At 40.8% G+C, this 13993-nt stretch overlaps 1 protein-coding gene across 3 annotated transcripts in view; it reads right to left on the reverse strand.

The window, feature by feature from the left end:
- LOC138764513 (teneurin-3) overlaps positions 1 to 13993 on the reverse strand; it is a 4541667-nt gene that overhangs the window by 4138761 nt on the left and 388913 nt on the right. Inside the window, exon 1 of one of the 3 annotated variants that reach the window (XM_069940589.1) lies at positions 11181 to 11457. The exons of the other annotated variants lie outside the window; for them this stretch is intronic. The gene's annotated coding sequence lies outside the window, so the exon portion shown is untranslated. Of the gene's footprint in view, positions 1 to 11180; positions 11458 to 13993 lie in introns of those variants that run through there. 3 annotated transcript variants of the gene reach the window in all.

Raw genomic sequence — 13993 nt, forward strand, 5'->3', positions numbered from 1 at the left:
CAATAGAGAGAGAGAACAAAATATCAATAAAGTGCATAAGCAAGAGTCCATAAATGAGTCCCTGATTGAGTTTGTCATTGAGGAGTCTGATGGTGGAGGGGTAGCAGCTGTTTGTGAACTTGGTCGTGCGAGTCTTGTGGAACCTACAGCTCTTTTCTGATGGCAGCAGCGAGAACAAAGCATTTGCTGTGTGGTGATATTCATTGATGATTGCTGCTGCTCTCCCTATAGATGGCAGTATTCCCTATAGATGTCCTCGATAGTGGGGAGGGTTTTGCTTGTGATGTTCTGGACTATGTGCACTACCTTCAGGAGGGCTGTCCACTCAGGGGTATTGGTGTCCCCATGCCACACTGTGATGCAGCTGGTCAGCATATTTTCTACCACAAATATGAAGAAATTTGCCAGGGTTTCTGGTGCGATAGCAAACCTCCGTAAACTCCTGAGGAAGCAGAGTTGCTGGCATGCTTTCTTCATGATGCCATTAATGTGTTGGGTCCTCTGGATCCCAGGAACTTAAATTTTCTTACCCTCTCCACCTCTGATCCCCTAATGATCACTGGGTCATAGCTTTCCCTTCCTAAAGTAAACAATCAGCTCCTTCGTATTGGTGACATTGAGTTCAAGGTTGTCGTTGGTGCACCATTCAGCCAAGTTTCCAATCTCCATCCTATGTGCTGACTCATCACCTTACTTCATCAAACCCGTTACCTGGAAATTTGTAGATGGTGTTATTGTCGTAACGAGCCGCACAATCGTAGGTGTAAAATTAGTAGATCTGGTAGCTAAGAACGCAGCCTTGTGGAGGTCCAGTACTGAGGGAGATTATGGAGGAGATGTTCTTACCAATCCTCCCTTATTATGGTCTGTAGGTGAGGAAATCCACGATCCAATTACAGAGTGGATTATTGAGTCCCAGGCTTTGGAGTTTTCTGATCAGTGTTTAGAGGATGATGGTGTTAAATGCCAAAATGCAGTCGAAAAAGAGCATCCTGATGCTCGTCCCTTGACTGCAGTCACCAACAGCCATCAGTCTGCTTTGGTTCCACACCTTGAATCACCTACGCCTCACCATATTTGTGTTCTTCATTCTCAGAGCCCATAGCTGGTCCACACCATGGTCACCATCCCAAAAGTCGTCTCCTCTGCTTCTCCTCAAAGGGCGGAGGTTGGGGGTGGGGTGGTTTGGTCTCCCAGTTTTATAGAGCCCTGCCCGAGTGGCCTGCTTCTCTGGAGTTTGCAACCCCCCTTGCCTGTTGCTGATTGCATGCTCCACCATCATAAGTACAAATCCCACGGTTGCAGCATTTTAAAATCAACCACCAGCCATTTAACAAGCTGCTTAAAGCCTGTCCGGAGCTGATGGAAGTTGGATTGTTATTGGACCCCACAGGGGAATGCTGTGACTCCATCCCCTGCAGGTCCACACCAGACTTTACTGTACAACAACAGGTATTAATGGAATGATTTTAACAAAGAATAAAACCCTACTGTTCAGTACCAAAAAGAAAGGGAACATTTTTTGAGAATCCACCTATCAACTTATGTTACAGAATTTCCTTTTCCATCCAACCACAGTACTGGTGCAGTCTGCTAGCAACAGGAACTGCATTCTGCAACCAACTCCAACTGCTCAGGGCTATGAATTAGCAATGGGCCTTGAGCCAACATGTTCATGAGCTTTAGAGAAATTCAGCAAGATATACACAGAAGGAAAGATACGGTAAGTTTTGTCTGTAGAGGGCTTTGCAGATTATCTATTTTATTTCAATTCCTCTTTTAGGTGATTGATTTCACTACACCACTCTTTGACACACTGCTTGGGAATGAGGCGTCTGCAGGGCCGGTGCCAGACTATTTTGCACCCTAGGCAAGGCCAACTACCAGCACCCGTGAAAAAAAATTGCTAACTTTGATTTTCTAAAGCAGATTTTTTTTTAGAAAAGAATGAAAGGCACATAATTTGAAATTGCTCAACTCATTTTAAATTTCAAGAATAAGTAACACATCAATCTTTGATTAATTTTCTCAAATACCTGGGTTTAAGCATCTAGAGTATAGGGAGAGATTGGACAGATTAGGTCTTTATTCTTTGGAGCGTAGAAGGTTGAGAGGGGATTTGATAGAAGTATTTAAGATTATGAAAGGGATAGACAGAGTGGATGTGGATAGACTATTTCCATTAAGAGGAGGAAAGATTAAAACAAGAGGACATGAGTTAAGAATTAAGGGGCAGAGGTTTAGAGGTAACATGAGGGGGAACTTCTTTACTCAGAGAGTGGTAGACGTGTGGAATGAGATTCCGGGAGAAATAGTGGCGGCGGAGTCAATTGTATTATTTAAGAAAAGGTTGGACAGGTATATGGATGAGAAGAAGATGGAGGGTTATGGGCATTGTGCAGGGAGGTGGGACTAGAGTGGGTTGTTTGGTTCGGTGCGGACTAGAAGGGCCTAATGGCCTGTTTCCGTGCTGTAATTGTTATGTTATGTTATGTTATGTTTCAAAAGAAAATATTTTGGAACACAAATAATTTTGAACTAAAGGTAGAATCCATCCCTCTACCAAGTGCAACACAACATTCAAACTTCTTTCTTCACTCACCTTTAAGTCTATTCCTTCCAGTGTCCATTTTTTTCCCCACAAGAATGATGCTGTGTGAAAATGCCCCTTTGTCTCAGCAAGTTTGCCATAACCATTTTCCTGTAATCATTTTTACAAATCTATGCTATTCCCTTATTCATTTTCCCAAATTTCTATAATTTTTCCCCATATCTAACCACTCGCTTACACACTACAGCAATGACCAATAATCTACCTGCCCACATCTTTGTGATTCCAAAGGTAATTGAAGCATCCAGAGGAAGCTCACATGGTCACGGGAGAATGTGCAAACTGTTCACAGAGAGCGCCAGAGTTCAGGGCAGAAGCCAGTTCGCTGTTGTCATTGCATCTCTGTGAGACATCATCATCTATAGCAATAATAAAATTGATCACATGTCTCTTTAAGAACTGCCTGGAAGGATAGTATCTCCATATCACACAACTGTGAGAACTTGCAATTCATTGGTAGAGAACCCTGAGCAAAATGTAACTATATAATTTCAGCATGGCCTAACACATGGAAATTCAAAAATCCTTTTCTGTTCAGCTGCCTTTAGAAATTCTCATGTTTTATAAAACGTTGACAACTAGATTAAGAAAATCATTAACATAACGATAAGAAAAAGCATGAGTTGATTTCTTTTAAGAATTTATATATTTTTATTTCTCATCTATGAATATTGATAGTTATTCTGCTATTAGAAACCAGCTAATACCTGTTCTGACCTATCCTTAATGAGTTACCCTGGACCATCTTGGTCTCAGATCTGCTTGGTTCCTCTTCTCATGAATTATAATCCTCTAAAAAGGGGCTTGTCATGGACTGGCTGATTTTTCTTGATGAAGTGTTAATAAATTCTTCAAACCAATGTTAGAATTATTGGAACAATAACTCGTTCAAACAGCCAAATATACATTTAGGCTTATGTAAGACTCCCCTCAGCAGTCGCCCTCGAGCGTCGGGAGCTCTGGTGTTGGCTGAGAGAGGGTCCAGAGTCAGGCGTTGGGAGCTCTAGTGCCACCAGTAGGCTGACTGCCGAGGGGTGTCTTACAACACCCAACTCCGAAGCCCGAACCCTCCCCTCGCTAGAAGGCCTACAGGTGCACACCGGAGCTCCCGACGCTGACTCGAAACCCTTCTCTCAGTCTACCTGAATTGTGGGGCACAATTTACTCTCTTTAACACTGCCCTCTGAGGTCTGCACAATAGGAGGCTGCCTCGCTTGCCTAATGGTAGCGCTGGCCCTGGGCGCCTGCATTTATTGCCAATACTGGACTACTATTGAGAATAGGATATTGTGAAACCCCTTGAATTGTTTCTGCTCTGCCATTTTAATAATTCTAATCATGAGCTGATTCGTCCACCCCCTCAGCCCCACACCCTGACCTTTTCCCTTTAACCCTTGATGCCCTTACTAATCAAATACCTTTCAATCTCTGCCTTAAATACACCCAATGACCCCACTTCTGTAGCTGCCTATGGCAACAAGTTCTACAGACTCACGACTCCTTGACTATGTTTTTTTCTCTGCATTTGTTTTAAATTGACTCCCTTTTATCTTGAAGTTAAGAACTTTATCTAAGAAGTTAAAAAGTTATCTAAGAACTTTATCTAAGAAATTATCTAAGAACTTTATCTAAGAAGTTAAAAAGTTATCTAAGAACTTTATCTAAGAAGTTATCTAAGAACTTTATCTAAGAAGTTAAGTTAAGAATCCTCTACCATGGGAAACATCCTTGCAAATCTATTCTGTCCAGGCTTTTCAGCATTCGAAATGCCTCTATGAGGCTCCCACTTCTGTACTCCAATGAGTACAGTCCAAGTCCAGACTATTTTTCCTCATATGCTAACCCTTTAATTCCTGGTATAATCCTGGTAAATCTTCTCGGAACCCTTTCTAAAGCCAAGATGTCTTTTCTCAAATAGCACAGGTAGATTATTTTGCTCTTAGAACAACTCTATAAGCATCAATCAGCCCTTAGCTTCTCTGTCGACTATGTTATATTTACACTTTAAAGAGTCGTCATTTAGATGTTGAAAACCATGAGTTTCATGGAGTTAATGGTGAAGCAAGAAAGGGCTTGGCTTAGTTGGTATCACTGAGACAGCATCACTGGGCACAAATTCAAGGTGGCTAGTTTCGCAAGGACTGCTCATGGGAGAACTCAGACACAAAGGAACTGCTCACACTAACTATCTGAGACGCACATATTAACAAAATAATATTTATTTATTGGTATATATGCTTATCTCTACTGCATATGTATTGTCTGTCTACACATGTGTTATGTCTGATTGTGTGTCTCTGAGTTTTGCACCGAAGCCTGGAGAATGCTGTTTCATCAGGTTGCACTTGTCCAATCAGATGACAATAAACTTGTCTTCACATGACTTGAAATGATTGGGCATCATGTATTATTATAAAAACAATGTAATGCTCCTATAACCTGAGCCTAGTGCAATATGGTTGGTGTCTCAGTTAGGCAATGCTTTTACAGCTCCAGCGATCGGAAGCTGGGTTTGAATCCCGCGCTGTCTGTAAGGAATTTGTACGTTCTCCCCATATCTGCATGGATTTTCCCTGGGGGCTCCGGTTTCCTCCCACCATTCAAAAACACACCGGGGTATAGGTCAATTGGGTGTAATTGGATGGCATGGGCTCATGGGCTGAAATGGCCTGTGTCTGTGGTGTATGTTTACATTTAAAAATCTCTACTTGGAGCCACTTGTTCCATACTTCTGAACTTAATGACAGAAAGAGCTGGAAGGAGGGTGAAATAGAGAATAACAGATGTTCTGTTTTGAGCGAGCAGTAATATAGCCTGTTTGTGCTTATGTTAAAAGGAAAATTCTGTAAAAAAATACATATATTGTTCAGAGCTACAAATCAAACCAGAGGGAATGATGGAAAATTGAATTAGACAGAAATAATGCCTCTCACAAACATATGAAAGGAATCTTCGCCCTGTTTCTGGTGAGATGGCTGTGATGACAATGTCACATCCTATCCATTTCATGCACAACAACGTTGGACACTTAACAACCAAGGAAGTTTTGACGAACTATGGTCACATTGCAATTTTAAGGAAGTTAGGTTGTGCACAGCAAACTCCTCTGTCCAGCATAGAAAAATAAACTGGATTTTCTTTGCTATTTTTAAAATAATGCCATGGAATATTCTTTACATGAATGACCTGTAACAAATCAACTAGAAGTTATCTCCTTCAGCAGTACAATGTCTTAGTACTGGACCTGTTTGGTCCTTTAAAACATAGAACTTGAAGCTATGAAATACAGAACATTACAGCACAGTACAAGCCCTTCAGACCACAATATTTTGCCAACCTATATAAACCAATAACCTAAACTTTCCCAACCGCACATCCATAATCCTCTACTTTTCTTGCATCCATGTGCCGAAGAGTCTTTTAAATGTCCCAGTTGTACCACCCACTACTCTCTGCATAAAAAAAAATAACCTTGACGTCTCCCCTAAACTTTCTTCCTTTCACCTTACATTGATGACTTCTGGTACTTGGGACTGTCGCCCTGGGAAAAGTTGCCAGTTGCCCACCCTATTGATTCCTGTCATAATCGTGTAGCTCTCTATTAAGTAATCTTCCATTCTTATTCATTTGTTTTGAGAGTTAAACCAATGAGCTCAGAAATAAGGGTGCTGCTTCCTGGAAACACATAGCCGTCAGCTGACTTTCAAATGCTCATTTTCAGACATCCCAATTCAAATTAATAAAATGGTGGAAGTAGATTTTTCATTTGAACTCATTTTCATTGTTTCAAATCTAGCCATGAGTTATCTTTGATCATGTCAACTTCCACTCATTAGAATTCACAATATCCATGAATAACATAGCTCTTTTTTTTAATGGTTGTCCATCAGGGATTTATTGAAATGGTAGAGAAAGGCTTACGCCATTAATAAGAAAATTTCAGATTTTTAGTCAAGCCTTTTAATTGCTAATCAATCTTAGCAATTTTTCTGCCTTCTCTGCAGCTATAAATAAAACTTCTTCACACTCCCTGAATCCTCTGGGAACGTTTCTGAATTGTCAGCACTCGGACCACTCTTTGGGGAATTCCTTGTTAATTCTATCCAGTGCCGAATGCTTTCTTCCCCAAGAAAGAATCACATTTTTTGAAGCTTGCTGCAGTTATGCACATGCTTCGGAATGAAATTACCTTTTAGTTATTCATGACTTCATTTCAAAAGTCAGTGAATGCCTGAGCGCTTTCACAACTGTAACTCTAACAAGCTTACAGAAGAGCAAATTATCCAGCATAATAAACATGAAGATTGGCCGTTTTAAAATTCAATTAAATGGTGAATGCAAACTAAGTATGGCAAAATATTTCGAATTCGACTGAATGCAGAGCTGCCCAAAAGGACATGAATGTATTAAAGAAAGCTGTATGGAAGCAATTTGTTGGATGGAAAGCACTTTGGAATAGTCTTGACGATGGAAAAAGCCTCTACATTAATTCTACTAGTTTATTCAAGGTTTTCCCCATTGCTTAGTCTGAATGTTCATTGGAATGAATGGAATAAAAAAAATACATTGCTTTTAAAAGAATGTTTCTATCACTTCAGTGACTCAATTATACCCGGCAAAACCCACCCTTATTCTGCTAGGATTTTAACCAGCTTTTTAAAAAAAAAAGCCTTTGACATCACCTCTCAACCTGCAATGGATAAAAAAAAATGAAATTTGCTTTAAATTTGGGCTGTGAGCAGTCAATCTCACTGGTTGATGAGCTGACTTTATCCACTTGAAGCCTTGAACTTTACTGTTGCTTTTAACAGCTTCACTGTGAACTGAATTTTAAAATGATCCAGCCTGTGAGGCTATTTAGTATATTCTAGATATTTTAAATTGATATTCAAATCAACTTTGTTTCATGCATTTTGTTCATTGTCTTGTAAATATTTATCCATTTCCTTTTGGAAGATTAGCATTGAATTGCTTTCACCAATTCTTCAAACAGTATATTTCAGTTCATTTGGACTCTGCACAAATTATCCTCTTTCTTCTTTTTCCTCAAGTCCCGTAACCATTAAGTTCTTCATTACATGTTCCAGTTCTCCTCATTTACCAATGAGAGGATCTGCTTGGAGCTTATAGGACTCATCTTTGCTTTTTCGATGTCCTCTTGATTCAGATATTATCTCATCCCTGTTGGATTTTCTTCTTTAACAGGCCAAAATGGGCCATGAGATGTCCTTGGTGAAGGCAAGGGGATGACAAGGACCTTAAAGATGTTGCTTCCTTCTTTGTTTTAGGAAGAGCATTTTGATGCCTCACAACTCTGAGTCCGATTTTATTTTGGCTCACGTCTGTGTTAAATCATGGTTCTGCTCTTTCAAACAGGGATCCTTAATTTTAAAAAAAATTCTCCTGTAACAGAAAGGACCTTTTCACATCCACCATGACAAGAACCCTTGGGATTTTATTGGTTTCAATCAAATCTTGTTCTCACTCAGTAGTCTTCCTTCCCACTATCAATCGGGCTCCTTGTCTGAAAAGGGCACACAAAATCATTAAGGATCCCTTCCTCCCTGCACACAGCATCTTTCAGCTGCTCCCATCAGGGAAGAGATACAGGAGGATCAGAGCCAGCTCCACCAAGCTAAGGATCAGCAGTGATGATGCTGAATGACCAAAGGAACGACTCACACTAACCCTCCAAGACTAGCACATTCATAAAACAATTTATCTTGCATATGGATTGTTTGTCTGCATGAGTGTTATGTTGGTTGTGTGTCTGTATGTTTTGTACCGAGGACCGGAGAACCATATTTCGTAGGGTTGTACTTGTGTGATCTGATGACAATAAACTTGGCTTGATTTGACTTGAATTCCATTGAATGCATGGCTTGCCTGCCAAACTTTTCCACCCAAGGCAAACTGTTCATTTCAAGCACTGGTCCAGTAAACACTGGGCCACTAACTGAGACTCAGTGTCTGAAGTGAAAGGAGCATATTTAGTGTTGGCACACCTTTATCTGATTGGTCATGTGAGAGATGGGAAAACTGATCTAAAATTATGAACATGAAGGAAACTAAAATTCATACATCAGTTAATGGCTGTAACCAGTACAAGCAGGATGAGCTTGGGAATTAGGATGCAGGAAAGCAGAGTCAGCACGATTAACATAAGAATCTTCTAGTCTCTGTGACTAAGATAAGGAGTGGTAAGGAACAATAGAATGTAGGAAGTTAAGGTAGTCTGGATCAGATAAGGGTCTCCTAGCCCTAGAGTACCAAGTCCTACATATCTAATTAGTTAACCTTTCACAGATTTATACATATTAAATTAGCCAACACTAGACAGGATGAGCCAACTCTGCATACCAAGAGACTGTAGCCCCGAGAATCAGGAAGGTGTGAATAAGGACAATAATATGAAGGGACACCGACAGGATACCCCCTGGTCCTCCAAGTATACTGAAACTGCACGTAGGCAGGAAAGATTGCCTAATGCCAAACCCATCCAGGGGGCAGAAGAATGTAAGGGGGAGGGTATTCTGATACTGAAATTGACTGTATAAAAGTTGGGTGAGCCCCAGTGTATGTGTGTATTCCCAAGGTAAGGGGAAGCACCCAACTTTGCATTGTTGTTATAATAAATGTTCTTTGTTCTCAATTTTTGTCTCGAGCAATTTCTTTAAAGGTAAATTCTGTTTCTAACTGCCTCCAAAGTTTTCACGATGGCACTGAGCTCTCCATTGAACTTAGCAACCCACTGGAACCTGATAGCAGCTGTAATGCTGCTGTCAATCCAGACAGTGCCTCCCTAAGTTGGCACAGACTGCCAAATAGCAGGAGGCACATACATGGCAGCTGAGCATTCGATATAATCTGTTATTGATCTTATTCTCCAGAATTTCAAGTTTATACCCAGACTTAGTCAAATATAGGAACAACTCCCTGCTTGTACAGGTGAGGAAATGAAAATCAGAGCAGCCAGCAAAAGTATGACAGCCACAGGACATGTTGGGTAAATGCATTGGTTGCAGACTAGATCAAGTCATCAAGTTTATCATCTGACTAAACAAATTAAAACTGGATGAAACAGTGTTTAACGATCCTTAGTGTAAAATATGCAGACACACAACTGGACATAACACACATAAGCAGGACAAGGATTCATAATTACAAATCAATCAATAAATAGATAGATATTGTTGAGATTCTCAGATAGTTAGTGTGAGCCGTTCTTTTGATCATTCATCATTCTCATTGCTCATGAGAAGAAGGTGTTTCCCAGCCTAGTAGTACTGGCTCTGATCCTCCTGTATCTCTTTCCTGATGTGTGCATTTGAAAGTTGCTTTGTGCAGGGTGGAAGGGATCCTGAATGATTTTGCGTGTCCTCTTCAGAAAACAATCTTGGTAGATCATGTCGATGTGGGCGGAGGAAGACTCAAGTGATCCTCTCTGCCACTCTTTTGGTCCTGTTCATTGACCATTTCTCTGCAGCAAATGTACCACACTGTGATGAAGGTAGCCAAGACACTCTATGGTTTCATTCATCAGGTTGACATGATGCTGGCCAGTAGCCTTGCCCACTTCAGTCTTCATAAAGATCTTACCTGGGTCAAGCAATTCACAGGGACTAAACTCAGTGCACAGTAGAGCAATACATTACACATTGACACCTTCCAAATGTCACGGTCCTGAGCAGATGATCAACAGTTAAAAACGCATTTAATTAATGTCAAACAATTAGGCATTGATGAGGGAATGTAGCAGTTTGTCAAACAGCAGGAAGGCCTGGGAGAGTGGAGGAAGGGGTGGGAATTGGAGATCCATCTGCTCAATTAGAATAGGCAGAAAGCCATTGCACTGCAGTGCAACTGGAAGACAGCAACATTACCTGGTGTGCTACCAACGCTCCCAAATGGATAAGATTGGCAACTTTAGGCCACAACTGTGTGGGAGGCACACTTATCATAGCACTTAGCACCATGCTGCTACAGCGTCAGTGACCAGGGTTCAAATCTGGAACTGTCTGTAAGGAATTTGTATGTTTTCCCCGTGTTTGAGTGGGTTTCCTTCGAGTGCTCCAGTTTCCTCCCACCATTAAAACATACTGGGGTTGTAGGTCAATTGGGTGCAATTGGATGGCATGGGCTTGTGGGCCAAAAGACTGTAGTCTAAATTTAAATTCCTGGATCAGGGGTGCATGTACTATCCACTCTGCTATCACAAGGATATCACAGAAAACCCATTGAATTAAGTTTGTCAAGTGGTACCAGAAGAAATAGCTAACAATGTAAAAACTAAAAACCAGTAGATTTGGACAGATTGAGTCAAGGTTTGTTGTGTTTACACAATAATAATAATACCATTGCAGTGCTCGCTAAATATGAAGTAAGCTGAGTCAATAGGAGAACTAAATATATCTGAAAGGCATTGCAAATATGACACATTTCAACACTTTCTTCCCTCACAGAGGCCAACACCACATTATATTCTCGAGCGTCAGTCTGCAGTCAACTGTTTAACATTCTCATCTTGCTTCAACATTGATGCAAGTGTAAAAAAATAAAACGTTCTCACCAGTAACCACCATAACAGCATGTGACGTGCAATCATTCAGAAAGATCAAGCCACATGCCTTGCAATCAAGCTGATTCCCCAATGTCAACAGATTTCTCAGATTCTGGATTGTCCTTAAAGTAAATATTTTTGATAAAGGAACAATGTCAAAACGTTGAAGTGCTGAGCCAGAGGTAATTCCAGTTTTGCAGCGTTTGACAAGACTCTGACCAACACACATATCTCATCGTGGAAATTTGGAGAAGGTTGACAGCAGCTATTTTTTTCTTATGTTGCAATAATATGTCCAAATTAAGTGAGATTTTTGTTGGTATTATGGGATATTATGACACACTTGTTATTGTCATAAACTCTGTGACAGTTTACTAGGAAGAAACAATTGTGCATCATGCAACATTATTTCTTTGTGAAGGGCAAGTTTAACTCAGAGAGTGAGATTTGATTTGATTTTCTGAACTTCCCAAACATCATTGGTAAATAGGAAAATGCAGCAGTTACCTTGTGCTTCATGTAAATAAGCAGTTATCCAATGTTAGCCCAGACAAGGAAAACATTCTTTCTTCCTTCGCATGACATCGTAAAGTACTTAGTTAGCATCTACAGGAATTATTGGAATGGGGAGTCAGATTGTGGTACTGTTTCGCAGCCTAATAATACTGGCTCTTACAGACTGTTTCCCATTCAAAGACAGATGCTCCACATTACCGCCATGAAGATGTGGGATTGTAGTGTCTGTATTGACACTTTAGCAATCAGAGAGACCAGAAGTTGGGCAGGTGAAAGTCACTGATGTTGTATCACAATTCAAATCTCTCTGGGTGAGGATTTGGCTTTCCAAAACCACCAAGCTTGCAAACAGAATGGAGGTAAAGTTCTGTTTCCATTTGAGAATAATCCTGGAGAGGGACTGCATTGAGCTGAGGAAATCAGTGCATCAAATGTCATCACATCCAGATAATCTCCACATTTCTGATATCTGTGACCAAACTCAGAAAAATGTGTCAAAGAGTTCAGTTTTTCTTATCCTTAATTAGGTTTGAGTAGTTTTACTTTTCATTATTCATTCACAGGATATGTGAGCATTTTTAATTGAATTCCCAATCTGAGTGGCTTGCTGGGGCACTTCAGTATGTATTTAAGCACTAACCTGGCTGGTGACACAAAATTGGCAAATACTGGACATGCTGAGCAGGGGGCGGGGGCAGGGGAAGGGAAGAGAAAAACAATGGTAATATTTACACTTGATGATTGTGTTTAATCTAAATGAGAAGATTGAATTTAAAATGTTTTACAATGCTGAATGTAGGTGTCTGTAGGAGAGAGTGAAGAGAGAGAAAAAATAGAAAAATGGAGAGAAAAAGAAAAGATAGAAAGATAAAAAAGGAAGGATAAAGAGAAAGGGAGAAAGGAAGTGAGAGAAAAGAGAGAAATAAAGAGGTAGAGAGAAAAAGAGGAAGAACAAAGAGAGATAATGAGAGTGAAAGAGAGAGAAAGAAGGGAGAGAAAGAGTGAGTGAGTGGGAGGGAGAGAGAGAGAGAGAGAGTGAACAAAGTGAACATTGAGTGATTGGGTGACCACCAACAGAGACTGAAGAACACAAATGGTAGTGGTGCCAACTGAGAGTGGGCTGGCTTATCTTAGCTGAAGGTGACAATCTTAGGAGGTGAATGAGATGACGAGGCTCAATAAAAGAAGACTGGAGCCACAAGATATAAAATACCACAGTTGCTGCAAATCTGAAATAAAATCAGGTGTTGCAAATACTCGGCAGGTCAGGCAGCAACTGCCGAGAGAGAAAATGGATGGGTCATTTTAGTCACTTTCTTTAAAATTGACTACTCATCAAAAACTGGATGTGCCGGGATTCAAAATTGTTAAATTTAGTTTCAATTCCTGAGGACTGCACTATGTTTATGTAGAAAGTGACTGAACTTTTACTGAGACAGTGTAAGAACCCAAAGACAAGAGTAGTAGTGGAATGGAAAATTAAAGTGACACGAATTTAGGAACATTGAACAAGGATGATCTCAAAAGCAATCACCCATTCCGCATTTGGTTTCTTCAAGATAAAGGAGACTAGCATTGAATGCAGCATAGAAAACAGGAAGAAATTAATGACTGCTTCACAAAACAGGAGTGTTTAGCTCTGTAGCACTATCAATTAGACCCGACAGACCAGACGTCGAGATTAATAGGCTTCAATCACTATAAACTTGCAGGCATATCTTACATGCTGTTGGCCAGATTCCAAGACAGTACTGAGGGAGGGGATTGGGCGATACCAACTTTATTGGGAATCCTGGAGAGGGAGGAGTTAAAATATCAGGGGCGGGCCAACCTTCTTTTGAAAAAAATTTCCAGCAGGGTGAAGTGTCAGAGGCCATTCAGAGTCTATTTACAGATTCAGCCTATCTGATGGTTTCATCTGTCAAGCTGACCATTGCAGTGCTGGCTGTGGTATTGCTGGAGGTCTCCTGGGCAGTGCTCTGTGTGATGGCTGCGATTTGGATGCCTGAACCAAATCTGTTGGAGTTGGAGTGGTGGGGTTATGGGTTGGGGTTGGGGTGGTGCAACTGGTGCCAATAGTGCGGTAGGATCCTCAACCATGTCTCTGGTAGTTGTGGGGAAGGGGGGAGTGCTGGTTGATTTACCATGGTCGGTTCAGTGAGTGCCTCAGTTGCAGGGGCTCCTGCATATGCTAGGCCCCAGACAGAGACAGTGTCTCTCTGCCCATCCTGGTACTTCATGTAGTTGTACTGGGGGTTTGCATGGAGGAGGTGGACCTTCTCAACTAGGGGGTTGACTTTGAGGGT

Source organism: Narcine bancroftii, chromosome 1, assembly GCF_036971445.1.
Source record: "Narcine bancroftii isolate sNarBan1 chromosome 1, sNarBan1.hap1, whole genome shotgun sequence".
Classification (NCBI taxonomy): domain Eukaryota; kingdom Metazoa; phylum Chordata; class Chondrichthyes; order Torpediniformes; family Narcinidae; genus Narcine; species Narcine bancroftii.